Source organism: Rhamphochromis longiceps, linkage group LG23 (assembly GCF_057381845.1).
Source record: "Rhamphochromis longiceps isolate RC_006_pf linkage group LG23, R_longiceps_female_GT1.1, whole genome shotgun sequence".
Classification (NCBI taxonomy): domain Eukaryota; kingdom Metazoa; phylum Chordata; class Actinopteri; order Cichliformes; family Cichlidae; genus Rhamphochromis; species Rhamphochromis longiceps.
In genome coordinates this window covers 37,652,703-37,677,399 of record NC_140578.1, presented here as the reverse complement: position 1 = coordinate 37,677,399, position 24,697 = coordinate 37,652,703, and the positions used below count along the sequence as shown (strand labels likewise).

Below are 24,697 nucleotides of genomic sequence, written 5' to 3'. Positions count from 1 at the left end.
CAGGTCTAATGTGACACGATAGTTGGATGTAAACTATATTATTATATGTAGCAAACCTATATATCATTCCCTTTATGCCTATATATCATCAATGGCTATGGTAGTAATAACTCTATAGACCATTATTATAACTGTGACCTTCAGATCAATCGACTTAAAAAAGAAGTCAAACCTTAAATGTAACATTTTTTTTTACATTTTTACACAGGACTTTCTCTATGCTGACAAGACAACACACTTGTATACTAAAGTTTCTAAGTTGCTCATTCATTTGTCCATGAACAAAATGAATTGTGTTTACGCTAAACTGTGACCACCACACTAGAGCCAATTACAGCATATGATTTGGCTAAGCTTGGTGCATCTTTGTCTGTCTTTGAAAATGACCAAGAGACTGTACCCAATACATATTTTCATCTATTAAAATCACAACGAGAGAACCAAAAGTTACTACTGGCAGGTTGTGTGATTAAAACCTGAAAAACTGGAGTGATGGAACTATCTGTAAGATGTCACACAAAGTACAGCTTTAGGGTTCAGGATCCCAGTCAGTAGGGTGTTTGGTGTTAGTTTGAAGTTTTCATGTTGGTTTTTAAGTGCAATAAGAAAAGATAAATAGAAAGTTAGTCCTTTGATGCTTTTTCTTTGCACACATGACGATATGCCTTGAATCTTTGAATTTAAGTGGACTTGAAAATGACTCAAATTACATATCTAAATTTGGTGAAAAATCCGTAATGTTATTCAGTGCATTTCTTTAAAATGTATTTAGTGTTCAAATAAGAAATAAAAAAATAAAAGGATAATAACTGCCGTTCAGCTGCTGAAAGCATCCTTTGTTTTCTTTGCAGTCTCAAGGTGAAGAACACTGAAGAAACTCCTAGTTATAATAGACCAAAGTGGCTCACTTTTTGGTGGCACAAATGTACTCTACGAACTGCGTGACAATCAGCCTGAACCTTAATGGTAAATCAATACCTCACACCTACTTGAGTGGTACTCTCTATTTTTCCTCCTCAATGCATTTTGTCTTTCTTGTACAAATGAGTGATCTTTCAAAATCTGAAGATGGCCCCCGAGGAGGCAAACTCAACAACAACTTCATTTCCCCCCCGGGAGCACTGATGATCTTTGAAGGCACAAACACATACAATCAGGAGCAGATGACAGTATGATTGATACTGCAGATGCACCAATGTTTATTGTTGTCCAATAAATTCACCTGCCATGGAGCTGTAAACATTGCGGTATGGTGATATTACAGTGAAGACAGAGTAACTCATTTGATTGCACTTGATTTGAACTGGAATTTTGTGAACAGACATTGATGGATAAAAGAAAAGACCCCTTTTTTTAGTACGGAAGAGTAAATAAAACCAATAATGTGTGTGAGAGCTGAAAGAATGTCATCTTTGTCAACTGCAATTTAAAAGTGACATTCAAACTTGTTAAACCAATTAGCACATTCAACCCTGCCTGAGGCAAATGACACGACCGGATGACAAAGCCACGGAGAGAAAAGAGCTAATGGCCGCGACTGTTCAAACGCCCCACGCCTCTCATGTCAGTGAGCTCAATGTATACAGAAAACTAAAACAGGCAATTATCTGTTTCCAAGGACAAACTGTGCAGCAATCAATCAAATGTTTTCTGAAAGTTAGCGTGCTGGTTGCAGAAAATTGTAGGGTCTGATTAGCTTAGATCTCAGGTGATTACACAGTCCAGTAGTCCGAGCGCTAACCAGTGATATTCACTGTGGTTCAGTGAACTTTAAATGACTCCTCTAGCGCTGTCACAGTCATGCCCTTTTAAATAGAGCACAGTAATAGCTTGTGTAACAGTCCTCCTTCATGGCGCCCATTCATCTACATTAGCACAAAATAATTTTCTTTCATTTTTCTTTTTTTTTTGTTTTTGAATGAAAAAATCAAGAAGTAAATTAGACCAATATTAGTGACCATTTTCTCTACATATTCTTGGTGCTTTAATTAAAGATGAAGGGTGCTCCACAGTCTAGAACTCCTCTATGGACCTTCTGATTCTCCACAGTGGTGGATTGCCCTGGCAAAATAACATCTTTCCTATGCATGTGTGGAGTTAACAGCATTGATTAGCACAGCACTGAGTAAACAACAAAAGCTTCACTCTCCATCCCTGGTCACAGCTCTTCTTCTCCACCTTAGTGAAATCGGAGAAAGAAACTTTCTCAAGTGCTGTGTGAAGAAGTTTAAGTTGCTTTTAGCGGTGTAGTGGTGACTAAGTGACTGTATGTTCCCTCCCTTAGGGCTAACCACAGCTGTGTGCACTCTTTCTTTAATGTGACCTGAATTTCCTGGATTTGCTCATACAAACTCTTTTGTATGCACTCACTAAACTTGTCACGGTTTGCCGGGGCAAGCCGTGTGGAATATGAAATAGGACCCAAAATGCGGCAGCTCTGGTGCAGATGAGTGTTTATTTACAGGGGTGTGAGTACAAACAGCGGTGGCGACAAAACATGAAACTGGAAACCTAAACTGGGTAAACTAATAAGACAAACCAGAATGAGGATGCAGGGAGGTCCGGAGAAATACATACAGGGAGACCAAGGGGAAACAACACAGACGAACCAGCGATTACCAAGACAGAAAATACACTCAGAGAGCACAGGGAGATTACACACAGGTGGGAGACACAGCTGGGAGTGATTAACATGACGAGACCAGGGAGGCAAACTGAAAACACTCACATAAGACGCAGACCTTCACAATAAAACAGGAACACACGGGGGGGAACAGGGTAAACACCAATTAGAGAACAGAACCAAAATCGCGAAGAGAAAACACAAAACGCTGGGTCAAAAGGACCCAGGATCATGACAAAACTTAATGCTTCCTAAACAGGCTAAACTGCTCCACATACAAAAGAGGTGAGACTATGGGTAAGTTTTACTAAAATTAAAATCCCCAAATGGTGCTGATAGTTATGATTAGTTTTAAAGAAGATAAGATAAGATACAAGTCGATGGATTTCTCCAACATCAAATCCACTGAGAAATATGTACATGATCTTGGTGCCCTTAATGTAAGCTAAAACCCTGCTGCATGAAAACTACATTTTCAAGGCTGTCTTGAGATAGTCAGCATCCTCAGCATATGCATAATGTTAACTTAACAACCTCAAGACACAAGTGAATATATTGTTCATCAAAGCTCATAAGTACTAAAAAGCCCTTAGCAATATGAAAAGTATCTCCAGTGAATGAGCTTCTGGAGTCATACTGACTCTGGATTGGGTTTGAGAATAAGTTCTAAAGATATCATTTGTTTCCTACCATTTTCCCCATAATGTTCTGTGTAAACTATTCACAGGAGGAATTGGATTTAACTAATGCTGACTTTTGATATTACTTCATACTACTGGATTTCCATTTTGAATGTGAACCCACTGATGGTTTAGCAAAGTACACTCCCCACTACTTTATGGGATACATTTTGAAAAACTACTTGTTAATGCAAATATCTAATCAGCCAATCAGATGGCACCAACCAAATGCATTTAAACACGAAGACATGGTCAAGACAATCTGATGAAAGGAAACCGGGCATGAAAGATGATTGTAAATGACTTTGAACAGCTTGTCTTGTTGCTGGTGACTGACAGGCTGAGGTCAGGGAGAATGGCCAGACTCCTATGAGTTGATAGGAATGCAACTGTGACTCAAATAGCTACTCGCTACAAAAAAGGCATGCAGAAGAGAATGAACCTTGAAGAAGACAGGTTAATAATGTGGGAGATATTGGCTTACTTTAGGTCTCTTAGTACCATATCACCTTCACTATTTAACTGGCCTCTATAGTTACCTGATGGCAGTCCAATAGAGGACCTTTGGGACCTGGTTAAACAGGAGATTCACATCATAGCTGTACAGCTGACACATCTGAAGTAACTGTCCAACCCCATAATAAAAGGTTTGTACCTAGTGTGGCGAGTGACTATATGCTGAGTCTGAGATAACATTGTGACAAAAAGATGTTTTCTTTTTATCTCAGTTTTCGGTTTTGTTTCTATTGCACTAAATCAGTGGTCCTCAACTCCTGGGCCATGGACCGGTCTCGTTTAGTACCAAGCTGCAAGAGTTGAGGCTCGGGCGTGAAATTCATGGTTTTCAGGCGTTTTATCGGTTTTTAGCGTTATTTTTTTTTTAATCGTTTTTATCGTTAACTCGGTTTCCCTGGGTCTTTTCCCATGTGTTATGAATAAATCTTCTTTGTTTGGTACTAGTTTTATTTTGCTGTATTTTTCCGCGACACCTTAAAGACTGGTCTGTGAAAATATTGTCAGACATAAACCGGTCCATGGCGCAAAACAGGTTGGGGACCGCTGCTCTAAATCACAACAACATCCGCTTTATATTGTAGGGCAAAAATACAACAACCCGACCTAGCTAGTTCACCATAGTAACTTATGCCAACCAACCTGGTCCTGACTTCTTCTTGTTTTCAAAGATAGTTTATATATATTAAGTACTACTGTTACCTGGTAGAATGTATGTGCCTCTGCTGAGAGCAGGTGGCAGCAGTCTACCATGGCAAATAAACCTATTTGAAAAGTACAAATCTGAAAACTTGAGTGTGCATAGCAATGTTGACATGCTAGTTTCACCTGGCAAAGAATAACACAATAACTAAGAGTGAGCACTGAACGGTATTTTTGACTGACTAACACAAAGAAAACCTGGCTATGTCAAACTCGACACTACACTCTTCAGGAGCCCCCATTAAAGAGTTGTCCAATAAGTCTGTCCTCTAATGCTGCACATCAGTGCTATAAGCTCCCGCACATATAGTAAGCTATCGCACATTTCCATTGGGACTTCGGAGAAAGTCTTCATCTGCCAAACATGTGGTCATCATCAAGGCTAAGGACCATTTATTACATTTCATGAAGATGTGTTAATCTACTGGAGAATCATTTTCACCTTTTCAGTAATGAGTCATGAGATAGTCAAGAAGGCTTGACTAATTTGCACCAGATAATAGATTTTATCCATTTTAGCCCCTCATTTTGGTAGTGCTCCCTGACAGAATGAAGGACGAGAGAAAGGATGGAAGGAAACAGGAAAGGAATCAGTTAATTCATTAATCAGTTCGTGAGTCAGTGAAATCCCACTTCACAAAGAAGTCCTAGCACTTAGAAGAAGGGAGCTGAATTTCAAACAGCATGCAGCTAATTGGATGGAAGAAATTGTTTTGTTGCTCAGACGAGGTACTATAAATGACACTGTCTGACAACGATTCATTTCAGAAATGCTGTTTTTGTGTCACAATTTGCATATTTAATTTTAATGTTCAGCAGAACAAACAGGGGTGCAGCGAACATTAGCACTAATGTAGCAAAGACAGATGACATCCATGGTGGTTAGCACTGTTCTACCTGTCTCTGGCAAGCTTTCTCCATTTCTTGTCATTTAGACATGCCTGAGTTTACCTTTTTTTCTCAGCCATCTCTTTTATCATTCACTCTTTTGAGTGTCCACATGATACATAACAACATTATATCCATTAACCAGTTGCGAGTGAGAGTACCAACATAATCCTTGCAGAGTAAATCAAAAAAAAAGGGGGGGGGGGGGGGGGAAGAGAGAGAGAGAAAGAAACTCACTCTTTTCAACAGTCTCCTTTCTTGCTCACTATGTTCTCATTAATTTTCCCAAAGAGTCCTGTCAGCTTGCATAGTACATTATCCATTCATCAACACGTCATACTCAGGCAGCGTCACATATTGGCAAAAAGAAAAGGTCAAACAACAAAATTTTGTGTTTGCAACTTAAAGTGTGCCATTCAGCATTTTAATTAACAAGCCTGGGCTGATGAAAAATGAATGAGTTGGAAGTAGTAAAAAAATTTTAAAAATTCAAAAAAGGCTTTGTATAGCCTTGAGGAGAACAGCACGGAGACATAATGATAATGTTCCAAGTCCCCATGTACAATGAATGGGTACCAAGGCAGAATGGATGAATGACATGGCAAACATTCTGTGCAAAGCTTGGCAAATGGTAGACCTTATAACTAGATGTCACATGAGATGAATGATGTTCCACCTCTTTGATCCAACATTTTGACTTTTTTTTTGCTTCAAAGATTTAAAAACTCAATTAGGACTGCACTCTTTTGAAAATAAATAAATAAGAATGTCATAAATGTACATAATCCCATGAATGTATGATGAAACACACTGAAAACTTGGACAGCTCAGCGTGATGTAATATGGAAGGTCACAATGAAACTGACATGCACTGCCTTTTCTTTATATTCACCTTTACAAAAGAGAAATACTCTGAAATAGGGCCCATCTATTGTTACATTGTATAGCAGCAAATTCACAAATCTATTCAGACATTTGGAGAGTCCCTACCCATATTACAAAAAAATGTGGCGTGTGCTGTGGAAATTGTGATGACTCATGCAGAAGTAATCTTTTAGGAGACTCAGATGAATAGTGTGAAATATAGATACAGTTATTATGGAACAACTTGATATGAGGCAAAAAGAGAGATGAGAACATAATATAACAGGTATTGTAAGGATTTCTTAAGCTTATCTGTCTACAGAGTTTTCTTTATATCTTTTGCTAGATAAGAGAACTCAAATGCACTATAAAGAAGCAGCTAAGCAGCTAGGTTGTCCTTGAGGCCCTTTGTAGAGGCAATACAGATGTCACCAAACAGAAGACAGTCACGTCAACATGCTTCAAAATGCTTGAAAGGGATTGAGCGTTTTAGATCTCAACAAAATAGTGAAACTATACCAAATACAAGGAGTGATCCAAAAGTTCTGGAAAAGGTGACTTTTTGTGGAACTGGAGGCTTTTAGCACTACTGCTTTTTTTTTTTTTTAGATGGCTGCTTAAAGGTTGAGTGGCTCGCATTTCAATATGGATCTAAAAGGATGGATGTGTTTTGATTTCAACAATCTTTGATTTCAAAAATGCCAGTTGTGATACCATTGATTACCTTGACAGTGGTATCATTAATTGGCGAGTATGACCATAATGTTGTGGAGCTTCCAAGGAAGAACCTTTAAAGAAAAATTTGACAAAAACTGTAGCATCCATCATTGTGTACCAATAACTGAAAATGCATGGATTTTTATCCACACCCGATCAGGCTTTATTCATTCACATCACTTACTTTGACTGTCAGATTGTCTACCTCCACATAAGTTTTAGGCTTGCTGTCTTGCCACCTTGAATGAGGTCCAGCAAGCATCATAGAGGTACAAGTACAATAAGACAGAATAGTACCTGTGTGATCTAAAAATAGCAGTTATGATTAAAGCTATCCAGACATACTTGTTGAGGTGGCCTTGAAGGAGAAACTGTCCAATTTTAAATCAAGTGTAGTTTTTGATTGTTATGAGACAATTCCCAGCACTTTTTGATCACACTTCTTTCCTTACGTTATTATTTTTTTTTTTTAATCAAAGATGGCTTATAAATGCCGAGAAGAATGTGGAACACTTAACGTCTTAGTCACACAGACCTAGAGACAACTTGATAATCCCATTGCAACTAGAGGTTGCTAGGAAAAGATGTGTATTCCCAGGTGGTAGTTGGAGGTTGCTGTCTTGGTGAAATCATTCATAAAGTCATCCCTTTGTGGCTGTCAGAATACCACGATCCACGTACTTTACATGGAAGACTGCCAGCAACTTTCAGCAGCCATTCACAACTAGGGATGGGTATTGATAAGATTTTCACGACTCCGATTCCATTTTTGATTCTGTTTAACCATTCAATTTTTTATCCATCCATCCATCTATCTTCATCCGCTTTATCCGAGGCCGGGTCGCGGGGGCAGCGGCCTAAGCAGATTCAATTAAATTCTTTATCGATTCTCTTATCGATTCTTTTTTGCCCAGGAAAAAAAATCTTCTGTAGCAATAACAAAGTATAACATAAATTATTCTGTAGCAATTACACAAGAATATCCAGTAATGTCCCTGCCTACAATTAAACACATTCACTTACTGAAAATCGGGGGCATCTGCTGTGGCAAATGGGTGCAAGCCTTTTACCACAGACTTAGTCACTGCTCGGTGACATTCGTCTATCCTGGCCTGAAAGGAGACGCTACCGGTAGACTGCAGCGAGAAGTGCCAGCATCTGAGCCAGCCAGACTCTGTCTGTCTCTCTCATCATGGTCACATAAATGCACAGTAATGGCAGGTTTTGTAATAAGGCAGATTGCGCTAACATAATATGCACTGTTAGTTGATTATTTACCTGCCGCATTAACGGGAGAGGACGTGCAAACGTTACCGCTGCTGCTGGGTTGAGATTCACGAGTCCGAAACGGAATTAAAAACACGACATTCGTTTAAGGTTATCGTGTGTTTTGTGAGCAAATGCTTTTGCATATTCATAGTGTTTCCTCCCTTAAATGAAATATCTACTTTGAAAGTATTGCAAGTTGCCCTGTTGTCATCCGTTCTCGTAAAGTATAACCAAACTTTTGAGCGTTTGAGCCGCCATGTTTCGTCCCAGGTAAATGACGCTCTGCAACGTGGTGACGTCATTCGGGGCGACTGGAATCGATAAGGGAATTGTTTGCAAAAATGACAAACAATTCCAAGGAATTGAAACAGTGGGAACCGGTTCTCAACACTGAAGCTGTGTCCCAAAACGTCGGCTGCATCCTTCGGAGGACCCGGCCTTCGCGGTCTACGTGAAATGGGACGGTCTAGCCTTCAGATTTGCGTCACCAGCTGTTCCCGCCCTTACCACTTTCTCCCCCTCTGTGAAATAATGGATATCGTTGAAACTCTCTGTATTTTTCTCTTATTTTTGTTAATCGAAGAGTTACAACAAATCAGCCGTCGCAGACGACTGATTTATCTCCGACTAAGAGATAAATCAAGAGTTTTTTTCCCCATCGTTTATGTGTGTATTTGAAATCTGTTTACTAGCTAAATAAAACTCTGATGTAGAAGTGATTTTATTCACTCTTTTATCAGTTAACCAGTGAATTTTACTTAAGTATGATAATCAAAATAAAGTTTTGACACGTTTTTTTTAAAGAACAAGCGCAACATTCATATGACAAGAATAAAACATTTTCCTTATTTTCCTTCACCAGGTGAGACCACAGTACTGCCGGCTTAACAGGATTAAGGAGTGTTCCAGTCCTGGACAGGTTTTTTAATAATGAGGACACTAGGCCTGATTTTCATCTGAGCAGGGAGTCTCTGAAAGTGCTGCTGAACCTCCTTAACCAGGATCGGCCACATGGTTGGGGTGCCACTATTGAGGTCCTTGTGTTTCTTTTCTGGCTGGCAAGTGGAGCATCCTACAGAGTTGTTTCCAGAGTGTTTGCTATTCCTCGCTCCACTGTTCACCACATCGTTCACAGGGTCACAGAGGAGGTGGTGGCTATTCACCATCAGGTTATCCATCTCCCTCGGACTCCTGAAGACCTAGATGTCCTGTCTCATGGGTTTGCAGGGCTAGCAAGACACAGAGCCTTTTTAAAGGCTGCTGGTGCAATTGACGGCTGCCATGTCCGCATCAAGCCTCCCAGCGGCCCTGATGGTCAGTGCTACAGAAACAGGAAATTGTTCCCATCCATACTCCTGCAGGCAGTTTGTGACCATCAGGGCCGCTTCATCGATACATATGTGGGCTGGCCTGGGTCAGTGCATGACTCCAGGGTGCTATGCAACAGCCCACTGTACCGGCAGGCCATTTACCCTCCTCCAGGGCATTTCATCTTAGCAGATGGAGGGTACCCATGTCTCCAGCATCCACTTCTCCTCATCACTCCGTACAAGAGGCCAGTTCAAGGTGTGGGAGCCCAGCGCTTCAACTCTCATCACTCCAGGGCACGCTCTATTATAGAGAGTGCTTTTGGAATGATGAAGACGAGGTTCCGGGCCATCTTCCTTCAAGCGCTGGAGGTGCACCACACCTTTGTACCATATGTAAGTCATTACAATATAGTGCCATTCTTTTTCAAATAATTATAATGATATAATGGGAACTTTAGTGTATGTACATTTATAAACACCTTATTTGTTTCTTTTAAAAAAAACAAAAAACATCTGTTTCAGGTCATGACAGCATGTGCTGTCCTATACAACATCTGCCTTGGTGCTGGTGACGCTATGGACCCGGAGGATGCACCTGAGGATGATGTGCAACATGAGATAAGATGTACCACAACGTAAGGAGTGCTCTGACACGTTGATAAATATGTATTGGAGGCAGTCAGTGGTGCTCCCTGGCGTGACCAGCTATCTGCTGAGGTGTCTGCCCTGGAGGAGCTACCTCAAGACCATGGTCGTGTCCAAATTCATGGGCTGCATCCTCCTGAGGCTGCATTTGTAGACCAATTACGTCACAGCGACGCGCCAAAGGCTGTCCAAATTCGTAGACTCCTCCGAATGCAACCGACAAATGCGTCCTCCTTTTCCCTGAATTTGAAGGATGGGTCGGGTGTGTCCTTCGTGGCCCACCATATCCCAGAATTCATAGCGTGGCCCAGTCAAACTCCAGTTTCCAACAATGGCGGCCGCTACTAAGTTTTAAAATTACTCACTTTTACACTTTTAACATATTTTCAGGCGAGAAAGTAGCTGTGTAAACATCAAATATCTGCTCGGTTTATCAAGATATCGCATATTTGCAAAAGTGCTTCAACATTTTCGGAGACGTCTGCTACCCACCAGCTCGATAGCGAGCCAGGAGCTCGAGGGTTACTGATGCGGCCGAGGACGGCACAACTCCCGGCACATCATTTTCAGATCACCGCGTTCTTTCGCTACTCAGGTTAAACGAAATATATAAGTCACTTAGACAACCTAAAAGTGTTATTGTTGGGCTTTTTTCAGTCTTTTGTTTGTTCGTGAGTAAATCGGTTTGGCTGAGATTAAAGTTATTAGATTAGATAAAATAAAACCTTATTAATTCCCCGGGTGGGTTCCTCCTTGGTTTTTACACAGCTGACTAAACGTGTCATGATCCTGGGTCCTTTTGACCCAGCGTTTTGTGTTTTCTCTTCGAGATTTTGGTTCTGTTCTCCTCTAATTGGTGTTTACCCTGTTCCCCCCCGTGTGTTCCTGTTTTATTGTGAAGGTCTGCGTCTTATGTGAGTGTTTTCAGTTTGCCTCCCTGGTCTCGTCATGTTAATCACTCCCAGCTGTGTCTCCCACCTGTGTGTAATCTCCCTGTGTTCTGAGTGTATTTAAGTTGTATTTTCTGTCTTAGTAATCGCTGGTTCGTCTGTGTTGTTTCCCCTCGGTCTCCCTGCGTCTTCCCGTATGTATTTCCCCGGACCTCCCTGCATTCTCGTTTCTGGTTTGTGTTATTAGTTCTACCCAGTTTAGGTTTTCCTGTTTCATGGTACCCACACCATTGCTGTTTGTATTTTCGGTTGTCAAATAAACACTCATCTGCACCAGAGCTGCTGCATTTTGGGTCCTATTTCATATTCCACACGGCTTGCCCCGGCAAACCGTGACAGTACGAACCAGCCACCATGGACCCAGCAGCAGTGAATCCGTCCGAGGAGCTCCAGGACGACATTGCGTACAATGTGGAGATTCTCCTCGGGCTATGGCTGGAGAACCCTCCAGAGGAGCTTCGTCGTGCCGTGGAAAGTCGGCTACAACGGCTCTTTTCTGGCCTGCCATGGCTTCTGCAGTCGCTTCCTCCGACCATGCAGGCTTTTCTCCGGCTCACACCGCACCTTCTCTCAGCCACTCCTGCCTCGCTGCCCGACTCGCCGGATGTGATCTTGCCCGGCCCGTCGGAGCCGTCTGCGGGTAGGAGACGCCAATCGCGCCGCAAGCGCGCCACCCCACAGCCGGACGTTCGGGCTTCTAAATCGCCGGCTGTGGTGAGTGAGGACTCTTTTAATTTTCGGACTGCATGACTGTTCATTCAGGGGCTGCGTTTTGTGTGGCGGATGTCAACGCGAGCTGCTTATCGCCTGTGCAGCTACCGGCAGCTCAGTTAGCTCCCCCGCAGCCACTCTCAGCTCGGTTAGCTCCCCCGCAGCCACTCTCAGCTCGGTTAGCTCCCCCGCAGCCACTCTCAGCTCGGTTAGCTCCCCCGCAGCCATTCTCAGCTCGGTTAGCTCCCCCGCAGCCATTCTCAGCTCGGTTAGCTCCCCCGCAGCCATTCTCAGCTCGGTTAGCTCCCCCGCAGCCATTCTCAGCTCGGTTAGCTCCCCCGCAGCCATTCTCAGCTCGGTTAGCTCCCCCGCAGCCATTCTCAGCTCGGTTAGCTCCCCCGCAGCCATTCTCAGCTCGGTTAGCTCCCCCGCAGCCATTCTCAGCTCGGTTAGCTCCCCCGCAGCCATTCTCAGCTCAGTTAGCTCCCCCGCAGCCAGTGCTCCTCTTAGCTCAGTCTCCTGTGCCTCCTTCAGTTCAGTCTCCTGTGCCTCCTTCAGTTCAGTCTCCAGTGTCCCCTTCAGTTCAGTCTCCAGTGTCCCCCTCAGTTCAGTCTCCAGTGCCGCCTGTAGCGCAGGCCCCAGTAGCTCCAGTGCCGCCTGTAGCGCAGGCCCCAGTAGCTCCAGTGCCGCCTGTAGCGCAGGCCCCAGTAGCTCCAGTGCCGCCTGTAGCGCAGGCCCCAGTAGCTCCAGTGCCCCCGCTACCCGTAGCTCTGGCTCCAGTATCACCGGTTTCACTCATTCACTCCATGCAGGGAGAAAGTCTAATTTCACCTCAAGGTGCTTTTCATGGTTCAGCCGCCATTGGCACAGTTTGCCGCTCCAGGGCTTCCCCAGAGGCTAGGTCTCAGTCCCCGGCTGATTCTGGACCCCTGAAGTTTATGCAGCCACCTGAGAACTGCACCATGTCAGCGTTGCCTGGGCAGAGCCAGTGCTCAGTGCATCGCCAGTCGCCTTCGTGTTTGCCAGAGGACTCCATGACTGCTGGCTTAGTGGTGACTTCTGCTGGAGGGTCCGTAGGACCGCTCCGGCCTTCGTCTCCTGTCTCCGCTGGAGGGTCCGAGGGGCCCGTTCAGCCTCCTGCCTGCGCTGGAGGGTCCGAGGGGCCCGTTCAGCCCGTCCAGCCGCCTGCTGTAGCTCCATCATCATCCTCGCCTGCTGCAGCCTCCGTGTCTTCAGCCTCGCCTGGCCCAGCCTCCGTGTCTTCAGCCTCGCCTGGCCCAGCCTCAGAGCCTTCAGCCTCGCCTGGCCCGGCCTCAGAGCCTTCAGCCTCGCCTGGTCCGGCCTCTGCCTGTGCTTCGCCTGGTCCGGCCTCTGCCTGTGCTTCGCCTGGTCCGGCTTCAGCCTGTGCTTCGCCTGGTCCGGCTTCAGCCTGTGCTTCGCCTAGTCCAGCCTCTGCAGCCTCGCCTGGTCCGGATCGCCATCGCCTGAGTCGCCGCCGTTGCCTTCCGCGCGGTCGGCCCCCTGAACTGCTCCGTCGTCTCCCTCGTCGCCGCCGTTGCCTTCCGCACGGCCGGCCCCCGGACCGCCATCGCCTGAGTGGCCGCCGTTGCCTTCCGCACGGCCGGCCCCCGGACCGCCATCACCTGAGTGGCCGCCGTTGCCTTCCGCATGGCCGGCCCCCCGAACTGTTTGGACTCCTGTGCTGTCGGCCCCCTGGCCGGCCCCCTGAACTGTTTTGGACTCCTGTGCTGTCGGCCCCCTGAACTCTTCTGTTTTGGGCTCTGTTTTTTCCTGTGTTCTGGTGTGCTTCGTTTCTTTTGGTTTTGGTCTCGTTTTTTGTTTTTGTCTTTTGGCCTTCTGGTGCTCCGGTTTTGTTTTGCTTCGAGCCCTCCTTCCTGGGCCCCCGCCGCCCGCCCTGGTCGGGTTGTTTTCTGTTTTTTCTGGCTGTTTTGTTTCTTGTTGGGCTGTCTGGAGCCAGCCTTTGAGGGGGGGGGGGGGGGTACTGTCATGATCCTGGGTCCTTTTGACCCAGCGTTTTGTGTTTTCTCTTCGAGATTTTGGTTCTGTTCTCCTCTAATTGGTGTTTACCCTGTTCCCCCCCGTGTGTTCCTGTTTTATTGTGAAGGTCTGCGTCTTATGTGAGTGTTTTCAGTTTGCCTTCCTGGTCTCGTCATGTTAACCCTTTAGAGCCGATCGGAGCGGGAACGCTCTGTTATGCGTAACTATTTTTAAATCCCGGTAGCACTGCAACCACGTAAGCTAGCGCAAAAATTTTTTTTGCATATGAAACCGGAGGAGTTGTACTTACATATTGTGCCATCAGCTTGTCCTAGGTCACGGTTTCCTTCCACATAAAGCTTTGCAAAAACTGCATAAAAAGCGCTTGCAGGAACAAAAACATAATATTCCAGAAACAAGCTTTGCCGGTCCGATCAGCTGTTCAAAACACTTCCTACGTTGGAATAGACGTCAGCGCGAACTTTTGCATTTCCGCCATTACCTGGCCGAAACCGGAAGTGGCGTCATTTTCGCGGAAATGTAGTCTTTTTTGCGATCAGGGCCTCAGGGCCTATACTGCTCTTTTTAAAAGTTATCTTTGACTTTATGACTTTCTGTGTCGTTTCTGGGATGCTTAGGACTCATATTGCACTGCTGGAAATAGTTTATTTTGATGCATATGCTGCTTTTTTGCAAATTTGCAGTATAATATTTATTTTCGTTTTTCCTGCAGTGTATAAAAATTGGTGTATTTCAAAAATAAAACTATGAAGACACTCAAAATAAATTTCCTGTGGTGGGAAACTATTTTGTGCAACTTTTTTGTATTTACAGTTTTGAGGGATAAGCCTCTTAAATTTCTCTAACTACAAATATATGTTAAAAAATCAAAAACGATTTTCAATTTTTTTGTAGTTTATTGCACTTTTTTGCAATTTATGTAATTACTATGCACTTAATGAATACATATTATTAAAATCTGGGCTATAATGGTTGTATTGATGTATAGCAACTTGAAATGCTCCCAAAAATGGCTCCACAGCATGTAAAAATATAATATAAGCTCTGGCGGACTTGGTTCTATGGTAGGTCTTAAAGGGTTAATCACTCCCAGCTGTGTCTCCCACCTGTGTGTAATCTCCCTGTGTTCTGAGTGTATTTAAGTTGTATTTTCTGTCTTAGTAATCGCTGGTTCGTCTGTGTTGTTTCCCCTCGGTCTCCCTGCGTCTTCCCGTATGTATTTCCCCGGACCTCCCTGCATCCTCGTTTCTGGTTTGTGTTATTAGTTCTACCCAGTTTAGGTTTTCCTGTTTCATGGTACCCACACCATTGCTTTTTGTATTTTCGGTTGTCAAATAAACACTCATCTGCACCAGAGCTGCCGCATTTTGGGTCCTATTTCATATTCCACACGGCTTGCCCCGGCAAACCGTGACAAAACGTCAAATAGAAAACTGATTAAACAGAAGTATGAGACGGTCGAGAATTTACACCAGTGTCCTGTTATATTTTAGATAGCAAGGAGCAGACGGCTGAGTTTATTAAACTCCACCGAGACAGCGGTGACGCTAATCAGAAGGCTAAACCGTCCAATTACTTCCGGCCTACCCGACCTTCTGAGGACCCGACCCACGTAGACCGCGAAGGCCGGGTCCTCAGGAGGATGCAGCCCATGAATTTGGACACAACCAATGAATATTTTTAAACAGGCAAGTATTCTGTTAGTAGAGCATTTTTTAGATATTACTTGTTAGATCTTTATTAACAGGATTGTTTGCATCTTTCTGAATACATCTTAGTGACATGGCAGCCGTCAGTTACATCAGCCCTACAAACCTAAGTGACAGATGATGCGGTGGACAGTGGAAACGAGCATCCCTAGACCTTATGGAGATCACCCTGTATGATGTTCCATTTACTGGCTGGAAATACAAACCAAGGTCTTGCTTGTGGCACCTCCTCCATCTCTCTGGTCCTGGTCCAGCACATTCAGCAGCACATTCAGCAGCACTGCCCGAGACTTCCTTCCTGCCCAGCCAAAGATCAGACCTGGTTAAAAGTACCTGTGCTTACTGGGACACTCAGGTTAATCCTAACTGTAATAATAATTCGTAAGAATTCATGTTTTTTGTTGTTTTTTCTATTGTTACTTTTTTCAGACATTTTAATTAATTGTGTTGATAAAATTTATGTTGTACATAGTTTCTTTTTTTTTTTTTTTTAAAAAGGAAAAACAATGCAAATAAAGGTGAAGCATTTACACAAATTTAATCCTTTTTTTTTTCAACAAGTTTCTCAAGCAAACCAAACAGTCTGTCCATTCTATCTTTTGCCTCCTGTGCTCTTCTTTCCTCCATTTCCCTCTGCAATCTCATGTCCTCTCTGATTAATCCAAAAACTCATCCCTGTCCTTCTTTCTTTTTGCCCCTCTTTGCTCCACCTGGCCCTCATCTTCCTGCTCTTCCTCATCCAACACTTGGTTGCCCACTGCTGAACTGGGCCCTGGAGTGTCCTCATGGATGGAAGCAATTAGCACTGGAGGCTTGGTAGAAGGCCTCCGTCCTAACACCTCATCCATGAGGGCAAACCAGGGCCATGTAGCAGCAGTGGGCTTCCCACTCACTCCCTCGCCTGACCCTGGATACTTGAAGTCCTAAGGGCAAAGGAAATAAAAAGTGGCAGTTGACAAAAAAAGCAACAGTACAGGTTTACATGAATAAGTTTTTAACTTGCTAAAAAAAAAACATATTTGAATACAGCTGTACATACTTTGTATTTCTTTTTTTAAATTGTCCCATTTTTCGCCTGCAAAGGGGTGACTTTACCCTGCAGGCCCATCTTCTCAAGAATGGCCTTAACAGACAGAAAATAATAGAGCATATCAATCTTCTTAATTCCTGAACAGTATACATAGCAAAATGTACACACTTCCGACTAAAAGACAGATTAAGCTCTCTCCCTTATACCTAACAGATTAAAAGCGGCATATTGTTGCTGTACCTCCAACCCACAGTGGCTGAGTTTTTGGCACCGGTAAACAGTTGCTCATTGTCGCTCCGGAGTAATCGGCCTTCAAATGCGGCCTCTGGAGGATGCAGCCGACGTTTTGGGACACAGCTTGACTGTAGAAAACATGAACGACGCGACAGCTTCCCAAAAATGAAGCCAAAACGTCTCTATCGCCCCCTGCTGTCTGGCTGCAGTATAGGTCATAAACCCCGCCTCCTCCATGTTAGCGGATGGGACTGAAATAAATTAATTCTCCTTAGATAATTTTTTTCCAAAGATCCTTTCTTTTGTTATCAATAGTTCTCATCATGCTGATTGATGTCCAAGGGGTCTCCTTTCCCATAAGTTTGATTCTGATTCCTACCGCGGTGGTGTTAAATTGGGGTGAAACGTAACAGCTTTGACTGGCAGCTGCAGTCATGGAGAAACTTGCGTATCTCTGTTCGGGAATGGCAGATAGAGCGTAGGCTCTGAGAGGAGGGCCAGCGTTTACGTTACGAAAACACGACCGAGTGTTTTAACCTGACAGCCTGAGGTGTTCTTCAGTAAACTGGACTACTCGACTGAAGGACCCGAGGCCCCGCTGCACTTTTTCGGTAAGTTAAACGTGTTTGTAAGCTAATCCGTAACTACCGTCCTTAGCTAGGTCCTGAGACCTAGCTAGCTAAAATGAGCACTCGGCTGTCAGGGTTCATTTAGCTAATCTGTGCAGGTGAATGAATTTGCTAAAGAAATCAAGAGAAACGCCCCAGGCTACTCAGTCACTAATTACTGTTACTGTACTTTTATTACAAGTATTATGCTGTAAAAGCAACAGGCTACACCCTGCTTCAGCTCCTGTGCAGAGCTGAATATTAAATATGTGCAAACAACAGCATGTTTTCAGTCTCTTGCCACATCTGTAAAGGCAGTAACTTTTTTTTTTTTTAAAAAAAAGCTTGTACCTTGTAGATCCTCATTAATCAGGAACTATGGATTAAAGTACTGTAGTGTACTGTAATACTGAAAAAAATGTAAGAGAAGAACTTCAGATCCTGAGTGTGTGAGGACAGAAGAATCAGCTTTATTTCAATTTTGAGGGATAAAATTTATATCTGAGTTTGATGGTTCTGTTCTCTTTGTGATTACAGGAGCTGCCCTCAGATTCAGACCTCAGCACCACCCAGTGACAGCAGACAGATCATCCAACATGTTCACATGTTAACTGCAAAATGAACTGATGAAAATAGTGCAAAGGTTAAAGTACAACACGTGCTGCAGTGAAAGCTGCAGCTTTATTGATAAAGTTAAAGACAAAAAAGCAAAAGCATTAATCACCCATGTAACTGTGTCACTATATATCAGCATTAACAGGACCTCAGTTTGGTGTTTCACAAAGCTGCTGATCTCAGACCTGCACAGCTTCCGTTTTAAACACTTGATGTAAATGGTAAATGGCCTGTATTTGTATAGCGCTTTTCTAGTCCCTAAGGACCCCAAAGCGCTTTACACAACCTGTCATCCACCCATTCACACACACATTCACACACTGGTGATGGCAAGCTACAATGTAGCCACAGCCACCCTGGGGCGCACTGACAGAGGCGATGTACTCAGCTGCATGAAGAGCACATGAGATTTTCTCTAACACAATTAAATAAAACCTGATGAAGGTCAAAGGTCATCACTTGTATGCTGAACTACAAACTTGTCATCTGGAATTATTTCACAGTTTTTGCACATAGTGGGTTATTTACCATAAAGTGATTCAGAGTTATTCATACCAGAGTAACCAGAGAGGATCATATATTTTTAAATAAATATATAACTTTCTACAGGACTGAATATAATATCTTTATGTAAAGGTCTGGAGCCTCTGGGGAGTATCCGAGTATTTATAACATTACACAAACCAAAGGTCTCCATCACAGTGTTCATGAAATGCTGGGTTTATCCATCTCCTGGGGCGGGCCTACGGAGGAGTGCTGAAGATTTCCCTGTGAGGGAGCTGCTGGTGAAGATCATGAGTCCTGCTTGATCAATGTGATGAGCTTCAGTGTTCCTGGTGTTTCTTAAATGATGCCTCTTTCAGTGGGTCAACAGAACTTCTGGCACAGGACAGCTGTGATGAAAGAAAGGGAAGAAGTTTCTCCAAACCTCTGGACCCAGAAACCCAGCTTGGTCCTGATGGTCTCCCTCACTAGTTTCTCTCCAGGGTGAATGTAGCTGTTGATATAATATGGACTTTATTATTAAATGAAAAGAACAAATTAGACTACACTACTGAAACGTTCTGCTGATGTTTTTAAAGTTTCCATGTTACCAGGATGTAGAGGGCTCTGAAGATTTAAACAGTTTTAGATCCATTACACTCACAGTCTTATGTTAAAATCTCAAAGGACAGCATTATATTTTTGATATTAACAGTAATTCTGGGCCTCTGTAGAGTGTGCAGATGAACTCATCGCTGTCTAAAAATGGATAAAAAAAAACATAAGTGCTGAATCCTTCAATAACAGAGACTATTAGAGTATTCGGTGTATAGCATCGCTAACTAGCTAGCAACAAGCCTCCAACACTGTGTGTATGCTAGCGGCTAATCTAACTAACGAATTAACAACAGAGTGATTTTAGAACTATAAGATGATAGGTGTGTCTTTTTTTATAACAGTGACATGGTTGTATTTACCTTAATTTAACGAGTCGTCAGTCGCGGTAAACCAGCAAAAAAACTCGAGCAGCCAGGCTATGTAAAAAGTGTAGGGGTGTGTGTTTGCGGTTACGTCCAGCGGGTGTGTGGGCGGGAGTGTTACACAGTCACTCCACCTCAAGTCACTACTGCGCAGACTCTGGCTCCAAATTTGGAAGATGGCAGCCTCCACAAGCGGGATATTTTGGCTTTATTTTTGCACAATGGGAGGAGGCGGTGTCGCGTCGTCCATCTTTTCTACAGTCAATGGTTCTCAACAAGAACTGGGTTTCGATACCCATCCCTATTCACAACCAATGCGCACTTCCCCCCTAGTGGCCAGTGGTCTCTGGGCCTATGAGACTGAGGCCTAACATGATCACTAATCAGTTAAAACATGGGTATTCATTACTTTTAAGACTTGGACAAATATAGACAGTGTATGGTATATTATGGAAAATGCTATTTCAACAGAAAGAAAAGATAAGAGAAAAAAAAGTACTAACTGAACACATAGAGAACATTTCAGCCAGCAATTACCTGTACTGACAGGTACATTCACATGTCACCCAAAGTGGAAGGGCATGGCGTTTATTTTCATGCTTTGCACAAACCATCCTGTATAGAGAATTTATTGCAAGAAGACACAGAGTAACACCTCTTGACTTGTTCTTTTCAACTTTGCTCCTCACTGAGGACAGCTCATTGTGGAGTGGGTGGAAAGTGTTGTCTGCGGTGGTGCATAGCTCTGTCTTGAGTGTCACATCACCCCAGTGACACTTTGCACAAGTTCTCACTGTGCTGCTGAATAAAAATGATGCATATACATCCACTCTCATGGGGAAGGTAGTATTCATGGGTTTCTGGACTCCCTATTTTATTATTATTTTTGGGTCAGGGCTTGAGCCTGTCCCAACTTGTACTTGGGTCTTGGCAGACAGCAGGTAAAAACCTCCGAATGACAAGCTGTCTGTCATATGGTTTACCAGAGATTTCCATGTCTGCAAGACTCCTGATATATATCTTTAAGTTAGAGGAAGTCTCTCTATCACTCAGCTTCTCGGGGAGGAACTAGAAATGAGCAATTGGTCATTTTTAGAAAAAAGACGACTTTTTTTTTTTTTTTTTTTTTTTAAATAAATAGGACAGGGGGAATGAATGAGAGAAAGAGGGGGAGAGAAAGAAAGAAAACCAAAGGGGAGAAGAGACGGTGAGAAGGGGGGGGAAGAGAGAGAAAAAAAAAAAAAGAACTCCTGGGTCACCTGTATGGAGAAAAAAAAAACAAACAAACAAAAAAAACAAACAGAGGAGACAGCAAACAACAAAGAGCAACATAATAATAGAGAAAACAAAGCACCATCACAATAAACTAGCTAGTCATAGATATCAGTATTTACTAAATAATAAACGATATTGTGCAGCACGCAAGATAGACAGCGCACAGTGTGCTTTGAGGCAGCAGCCAAGAAAGCTTTAGTCCGCGTCTGTGAATACCCATGTGTGCATACCTGTGTGGATCAGCATGCTTGCATTCCAAAGGTTTCTCCATGTAATGATCTGCTAGGGAGTGTGGGGGGGCCACAGCCCCGTCCTCCAGGGTGTGAAGCGGGTATGGAGGAGATCAAAACTCCAGCAGACATCCAGAGGCCCCCAGAACACAAGAGACCATGGAAGACCAACAGAGGGGCAGCCGCGCCACTGTTCCAGTAAGAGCTGAGGAGAGTCCCAGATGAGGGCTCGCCCAGCAGCCGCGGAGCAGAAGTCAGGGGGAGTTGCAGTGACGCGCCCGTGAGCTCCGCCGGCCCCCAGCTGTGCCTGAGTGACCGAGCCCCAGGCCGAGAGGCCGGGGGCACCCCACCTCCAAAGGGGCCCGAGCGAGCCCCAGGCCCCGACAAGCGGCCGCCAAGGAGTGAGCCGGTGTGTACCCGGACGCCCACCCCCAGACACAAAGAACCACCAACACACCGACACCTGAGGGAGTCCGCCACCGGCAGGGGAAGTGGTGGTGGGTGGAGATAGGCCTCCAAACCTTGGAGGGCCTGAGGTGTCCCCAGAGAGGTGGCGTCTGATACCCAACCTGACATATAGACACAGACATACAGGCACACACAGACACAAACATCCATTCCCACCCTCATGCTCTCATATGCACTCACTCCACACTCAACCAACGTGGAGACAGACATAAAGAGACGCTGTACACACAATCACACTCCCCAAGCGTACTCTACAAACCGGGTCTAGGTACCCTTGCCCCTGGAGGGGGGAATTGCACCCAGACCCAGGTGGTGTTACCCTTTTCCCTGCGGTGGGGAGAGGCAGACCACCCCGACTCCGCAGCAGCAGGGAGGCCCCACACCCCAGACCGCAGTCGGACGGCCAACTCCTCCTACTAGCCCTCCCGCTCCAGCAGGCCGCAGAGAATGGGGGTGGGAGAAGACTCCAAACCTCCCTCCACCCGCTCATTGTTGTGTTGATGCATATGTGTTCTAAGGTGCAATTAAAACCCAGGAGGGCATGGAGCTACCTGCCAAGGAGCAGCAGGTAAGCGCATAGTCCCTCCTGCTAGCCCTCAATGACTAAGTGTATTTAAAATTGAGAGGTGGGCAACGACGTCAGGGGTGAGGTATACACCCTGATGGTGATTTGGACTCCGTGATCGTGCCCACCCCCAAGATCCTATATGTATGTGTAATGAGAGTGTGAATAATGTGAATGTCTAAGTTGTGGGATAAAATTGAGGCAGAGGCAGCCAGAAGGGGACAGGGGGGGGTAGCCTCCTCTGCACCCTGGTGACATACCCCCACTCCAAGGCCCTGCATGTGTGGGTGGTTGTGGAGGAGCGGGAAGAGGGAGGCAGCTGGAGATGGGGAGGGAAAAAAAAAAAAAATGACAAAGGATGAACTGAAGCTCTGCCATCACGTAATGTCGCATACTGCTGTTTCTGATGTCATTTTAAAAGAAAAAAAAAAAAAAGAAAAAAGACGACTGTGTGAGATAAATTGTCTGAGCAGAGTTGTTTATGATACACTTGTTTACAACAATGAAACAGAAAAATTGAGAGAGATGTCAGTAAATGTACAGTGTCTTGTCAAACAGTATTTAGAATTGATCAGAATGTGAATACACAAAATTTTGAAATTCAGTGTCTCAAGGAAGTTGAAAAGCCAAAGTATTTTTGTCAAATATGGATAAAGTGACCAGAGGTTCAAAGTCCTGTCCGCTTTAATCTTCTGGTAATATAGAAAAGCAGTTTATACCACTTTTCTCAACAAAAGTATTCATGGGAGGTGTGTGGGAGGGATAGTTTGCTGAAAGAAGACCTGTTTGCTGCTAAGAAAAGCAAATTCTCTTCTCAAAAAAGATAACTCAGTTCCGACTCAGAGTCCAGAGAGAAATCTTAGTAATGGAGAATACAGGTATTTCACCGATAACGATACAGTGTGCTGTCGCAGTGGTGACACGCAGACTGAAAGGCACTCACAGTGTACAAATGATCGGATGACTGTTTCACTTGAAATAAGAAATGACAAGAATCAAGATCTGACTCGAGCTGCAACAACAGCTTTGAGATTTACAGTCCACTCACGGGCTGTAAATCTGAAGCAAGGCTTTGCTGGAAAGCAATGCCTGACAAAGATGGTCACACAGCTGTCGGGTGTCTTTGTGTGAGCCTATGATTTGTTTCTGTCTTCACAGATCTGAAAAAAAAGTTGAATAATTTATTAAGAAATAATTTCACTATTTTTTTTAAATATGCAGACATTGTCCATTCAGAACAAGTCTTATCCTATCATGCACACAAACAGTGTATAACAGACTGGCATAGCCATAGCCATGACTGTGTTGGCGTTTTGTGTTCCATATTAATGGGATATAACAATATCCACCCAATAAAGAATTATTTTGATGAGCAAAGTCAAAATTATTTTGTTTACCAGACTGCTGTAAGTCAGGGGTTTGAACATGGGAGTCTTTGTGAGCCAGTCTCAAGTGGTCGTACAATTAACTGCAGTTTTAAACCCCCGGGCTTTCCATGTGGCGGAATATACAAAATGATGATTGGTCACAATAACAGACATCCCATAGTCTAGTTGCATAACTGTCTAATTAATTCACCACCCCGTCATACATATCTCACTCATCCTTTGCCCCATGCACTACTCATTTTGTATACATCATCAACATCAAATAGCTGCCATTGATCTGGAGCTTGCTCTCCATACAGACTCGCAACTGTGCATGGACTATAAGCTATAAGCAAACTGACAATGGACACCACAAAGACTCTCATAACCAACAACACTGTCCACTGCGACCGTGATTCTGCATACATGTATGAATATATCCTTTTAAAGGTGAAGACCAACCAGTACACTGAAGAACAAGCTTTAGTTTCAGTTTCACCCCTTAACACATGCATACACACTAATTTTCTAAAAGTAGGGCATAACGAAGACCATATTCTTTAATTCATCAAGTGTTTGTGCTAATGGAGGTGAGGAGGCTCTGCTTGATATAGATCATTGCTTGGGGGATATGTGCAATAAAATCTGGGCAGAGGGTTAACTGGATATATTATGGCCTTACGATGTAAGGCGAATGCTGGGGGACTGCGCTGGGGAAAAAAAATATGAAAGCGCTTATAGAGTTCAGCTTTTCTCAACTCGCTTTCTGTTGAACTACATTTGGCTGGGCTGGCTGTTAACCTTTAGTCAATGATATAATTTGGGTAAGTGGTGTGTCTTTTAATTGCAGGCCTTAATTTTAGAATAGCACTCAGTAATTGAAGGCATAAAACTGTCCTCAGGTGGCTTTGGCCAGCTATAAAAGCACAGCATGCACGCAGTAACAGGGCAGCAGTTTAAGAACCGGTGCCAGTTTTGTGGATTTTATCTACTGTAACATGAAGCCGATGAAGCTTAATGTGAGAATTCAGTCAGTCAAACTTGACATTCTCCAATTTTGATCAGTAAACTCTGGCGCAAAGAAGATGCTGACCTTGGTATACAGTGCACTTTTCTTCCATTACAAAATGAGCTAAAAAAAAAAAGGAAGTGAATCAAAGCACGAGTGAAGGAATGCAGCAGATAATTTAAAATCTCATTCTAGAGTTTCCACTGCAACAAGTGTAGCTTATGCTAAACATG

The 24,697-nt window shown here is 43.9% G+C and overlaps 1 pseudogene; it reads right to left on the bottom strand.

Annotated features, from left to right (window-relative positions):
- Positions 1-16,137: 16,137 nt before the first annotated feature.
- Positions 16,138-17,300, bottom strand: LOC146642521 (uncharacterized; annotated as a pseudogene).
- Positions 17,301-24,697: the final 7,397 nt, after the last annotated feature.